Source organism: Lactuca serriola, chromosome 4 (assembly GCF_051521515.1).
Source record: "Lactuca serriola cultivar US96UC23 chromosome 4, Lser_US96UC23_V15, whole genome shotgun sequence".
Taxonomy (NCBI): domain Eukaryota; kingdom Viridiplantae; phylum Streptophyta; class Magnoliopsida; order Asterales; family Asteraceae; genus Lactuca; species Lactuca serriola.
In genome coordinates this window covers 20,035,774-20,041,249 of record NC_136411.1, presented here as the reverse complement: position 1 = coordinate 20,041,249, position 5,476 = coordinate 20,035,774, and positions in this window count along the sequence as shown.

The window sequence follows — 5,476 nt, the reverse complement described above, 5'->3', positions numbered from 1 at the left end:
TCTGATAGTGAGATACGGGCCCCCACCCACACTCACCTCTCTCCTATCTCGTGCCTCGCCCCTACTCTGCTACTAATGAGATACAGAACCTCGTCCCCACTCTGCTGGTGATGAGATACGAGACCTTACCCACACTCACCTCCCTACCAGGCATATACAAGTATCATACAGACAACAAGTATAATCTAACATGAAAACATTCCTCGGGCTTACCCTGACATCGGACCTCGGTTCGGTATAACATACTAGCATACAATGCCTAGGGCTAACCCCCGGGTCTTCCTACTCATCAACTACATAGGCCAACATTGTGGTCTTAGACCCATTCACACAGTAAGGAGACTCACCTTGCTCTATTGGAGTCCTGTTGATACCCCTCTGGCTGCTATCTGGAAATTCCCGAACTGCTAATCCTTCATCTCCCCAAGCTACCAATTCCAAAATAACACTTAGACCAAAATACCTTCAAAAGTCTAACTAGGTAAACCTTGGCCAAAGTCAAATTTAATGGTCAAAGTCAACGCTCCAAGTTGACCCAACTCGCCGAGTTGCTCCTTCAACTCGCCGAGTCCAATAAGTCAAAATCCTGAAATCACGACCCAATTCGTCGAGTAAACCCCTGACTCACTGAGTTCAATGGCTACTCAAGTCAAGGTCGTGATTTATCGAGTCAACTCATCGAGTCAACCCTCAGAGTCGCCGAGTCCCATCATAACCAAAAACGGGACAATACACTTAGACTCGTCGAGTCCCCCTTTGGACTCGCTGAGTCCCATAGTCTGATTGGCCATCTTAACAGATTATGCCCTTACACTTCATATTCAAACCCCAAACTTTGTCTACATGCTGAAGATGATCTCATGAGGGTAAAGTTTTCAACTTTACCCAGTCGTAATCCTTCTTAATGGGTTAAGCTAAAACCCTAGCTCCTTAAGACATAACTCTATGTCGAAAAACTCATATTACTCCAATCCAAGGCATAACAACATAGATCTAGGCCTTATACACCAGAAGGACACATAAAGTCTCTACCTTTTCTTCCATGACTGGCCTTTTGAGGCTTAAAAGGCCATAACAACTCCTTAAAGCTTGCATGAGGGTTCCAATGGCATAAAGCTTGCACATTTATGCCCTAACCACTCTTAGGGACTCAAGATCTGAAAGGATCTTTACTTGGGACATCCTTGTCCCATAGATCAAGCTCCATGGACCAAAACTCTCATAAAGTGGACATAAAGAGATCTAAGAGGCTATAAGTCAAGATGAAGACTTGATTACCAGAAAATGATAGAAATGAGATGGTGTTGCTGGATCTACAAGTTTCTCCTTGAACCTTTAGTTTCCTTCTTCTTCTTCTAGCCTCCAAGAACACCAAAACAAGAGGCTATAAGTCAAGATGAAGACTTGATTACCAGAAAATGATAGAAATGAGATGGTGTTGCTGGATCTACAAGTTTCTCCTTGAACCTTTAGTTTCCTTCTTCTTCTTCTAGCCTCCAAGAACACCAAAACACTCAAGAATGGGTCACACACTCATAAAATGATCTAGGGTTTTGTGGGTTAAGTTCTGGACAATAGGAGCTGAGAGTGGAACCAAGGGGAGGAGAATAAGATGCTTAAATAGGGTGCAAAGTCCTGAATTTAGGGTTTCCTAAACCCTGACCAACTCGCCAAGTCGGTCCCTCGACTCGTCGAGTAGGTCACTTAACCCGCGACCCAAAACGTGTTCCTACTCGTCGAGTCATCCCACCTACTCGACGAGTCGCTTCCTGATTTTTAGATTTTCCTTTCCTTTCTAGGTCTTCTGGATTCGGGGTGTTACACAACATGGACTGTTGACTTTGACCGTTGACTTTGAGTTGGACCGAGGGTTGACCAGTTTACTTCTGGGGGTATTTTAGTAAATTGGGAATTTATGGAAATGGTGCTATGGTAAATATAGGTAGTGAAGTATGTGGTGGTAATTTGAGAGTTTGAGCTTACCAATTTAGTTTGATAGTTATGAGGTTAGTTTTCCTCACTATACTCAAAGGTCTAAGGCACCAAGGCCGACCCTTTTGGATTGCTATCCTGATATGTTATATGCTCGAGTATTGTATGATCCGTTAGATCAGTATCCTGGTAGATAGGATGTTATATGCTGTTATGATATGTTAGATCAGTATCCTGGTAGATAGGATGTTATATGTTGTTATGATCCGTTAGTTCAGTATCCTGGTAGATAGGATGTTATATGTTGTTATGATATCTTAGATTGGTTTGTCTGTCTATAGACTTTTATGTGATTAGCTGATATATGTGCACATGTTTGATTGTTGGTTGAGGCTTATCTGCTTTGTGTGAAAGCCAATAGACCTGGGCATTCCAACCCAATGATTGTGAGCCATGAGTATTCCATCCTGATGATGATTAGAATCGTAGTATGTGGGCCTTCCAACCTTTTAGTTGTGGGCTTGGGGTATTCCATCCCGAGGATGACTGGACCCATAGTATGTTGGCATTCCAACCGGATGGTTGAGGGCTTGGGGGTATTCCAAACCGATGGTTGACTGGACCCACAATATATTGTTCGTGATTATATGTATATTGTTTTGTGTATGGGTGTTTTGGGGGAACTCACTAAGCTTTAGGGTTACAGTTTCAGTTTTGGTTTTAGGTACCTCCGATGATCGCGGGAAGGCAAAGGCGTGATCATACAACTCCTCACATTTCATGACTTTGTCTCTAGGATACTATGATATGGAACTATTTTGAAAACAGATTTGTAATAACTATTGGTTTCTAAATGTTTTAAAAAGTTTTAAATTGGCTTGAATTTTTATGGTTGTTACAAGTTGGTAGTAGAGCCTTGGTTTGAGTGAATTGGAGGAGCACTCATGTGAATCTAGTCTCAAATCAAGGAAATATTTTCAAAATGATTTTTAAATGGTTTTCAAAATAAGTAAAGAAGGATGCAGAGTGTACGATCAGCCGAAGCCAGTAAGTAGACCAAAAAATACCATGCAATTATTTGATTATGTGATATGTTAGAATAGCATGCTAGTACTAGACTAGGGATCTTCAAGAATTGTATGATAGAATTGCCTGATTATATGACGCCTGATAGCCTAGGGTTTTCCTTGTATGAGATTGACATCATTACTGTAGTTGCTTAGTGTATGCATCACAGTTCTACATAATTAAGATCTTATAGCCTGAGAATGTTTGGTTAAACTTTATTTACTATTCCTTGTTTCATTGTGGGCTTAGAGTAGGACCGAGTATTCAGATGTCTATGAGGTCCAACATTATGTATGGCTAGCATACACGAGCGCTGCAAGGTTGGTGGAAGTTTCATGGGTGGGTTAAATGAGGTAGGAATGGCAACATGGTGTGTTTGGGGCGGGGCATGGTTTTCCAAACCCGCCCCGATATCTTCTGGGTATCTTATCGGGGCGCCCCATTGGGTTTCAGGTTTTTCCGTCGGGTTTCGGGTATCTTATCGGGTTTACAACAATTCATAACGAAATCTTTATTTCGTTTTAGGATATCCCGATTTCTTATAAAAAATGCATGTTCTAGCCTCCATTTTAAATTAAATATATGATTAATCACTTTAATAAAATAAATTGGACGTTATATTAAAAATTATTTGATTTAAGTTTAGTGTAATACGTCAAAACATAAAAAATGATCTTTCACACCAGATTGTTAATAACTAAAAAGATTGTCCACAGTAAGTATTTTATCTTTGAATGCATGAAATTAACATCAAAATGATTTGAACATTACGTGTGTGTGTGTGTCTATATATATATATATATATAATCGGGGCGGGCCGGGTCGGGGCGAGGATAACCCGCTCCCTGCCCCGAACCCGACAACGACCCGTTACCCGACCCGAAATGATCGAGTTTCGGGTTTCCCCGTCGAGTTCGGGCTTTTTTACCATCCCTAGTGTGAGGCCGGTATGTCAATTATGAGATAGTTATCCTTCCTCTAGAAGTGAGGATTGAGCGACCACCATGTATATGTATATTGTTAGGGTGTTGTGGTGAAACTTGAGACAAATATGGGTAGGTGTGGAAGGTAGTATGGGCCCGTACTACTGAAAGCACAGGACCCATACGCGTAGCAAGGAAGTCGCAACCCATAGGGTTTAGTTGGGAGTTGGTTCCCTGTTATTTGTGCGGATAATCTGATATCTTCCTGGTGTATTTTCAGTATGGTGGTTACGAGGCGTTTTGTGACTGGATCCAGATCGGGATCAGGGCAGGGCAATCAGGGTGCCCCGATAGCACCTGAGATTATTGGCCAGGATGGGCCAGCATTAATAGAGGATTGCGTTAGGGAGATCATCCACGAGGAGATGGTCGAGATTTTCCAGGGTCAGATTTCGGAGATGTTTGGGCCTATTAATACCACCATGATTAGGCCGGGCAATTCGTTTATTCGTGTCATGGAAATGTGTCAGCCACGAATTTGACACAATATGATTACACGATGAGAAATAAGCTTTATCTCAATTTTCAAGATGTATTCGTGTCGTGTCGTGTCTCTCACAGATTTGTGTATTCGTGTCTGAAATTGCCAGGTCTAACCATGATGGAGTATTTTGATGACAAATATGCAGCCCTAGTTGAGACGGCTGCCGCAACAGCTGCAACAGCTCTAACAGCAGCATGGGGAGGAGCCAGTCAGGGCTTCTAGTAACGGGACTTCGATACACACGAAGCCCCCGACTTTCGATGGGACTCAGGATCCGTTTATAGCCATGAGGTGGCTGTCTGACGTGGAGGGATGTTTCTTCACGTACTCATGTCCTACTAACCAAAAGGTTAGATGTGCATTAAACTTGCTGAGGTATGGGGCAAAGGATTGGTGGAGATTGATAACTGGGTCGTATACGGATGAACAGAGAGCTGCTGTTACTTGGGAGCAGTTTAGAGATATGTTCCACGCTCGCTATATCCCACGGGTTGAGCGCGAGTGATTGTCACAGGAGTTCTTGGATTTGAGACAGGTTACGGAGTCAGTGATAGAGATCACCCGCATGTTTACTGAGAGGGCGATGTTTTTTCTGGAGTTTGCTTATGAGCAGGCTCAGATGACACGTTATTTGAGCATGCTCAAGACTAACATCCATGAGTTTGTTGCCACCCAACGATGTGATACACTGTTGGAGTTACAGGAGGCTGCCAGGCAGCATGAGTTGGAGATGAGCTGCAGTTGAGGGAGCAGCGACAGGCCCCGACACAGTCACAGCCAACGTCGAAACGGTCTAAGACCGCTGATACTAGATCTGGGGGACAGCTAAACCACACTTGTGGGAAGTGCCGAAAGGCTCATTCAGTAATTTTCCGATCAGGGAGCGGGTGCCACAAATGTGGCAAGCAGGTTCATCTGGCCAAGGATTGTAGACAGCAGACTCCAGCTCTCGGAGTCTACCATTGTGAGCAGGTGGGCCACATGAAGGCCGAATGCCCCCTACTAGCCG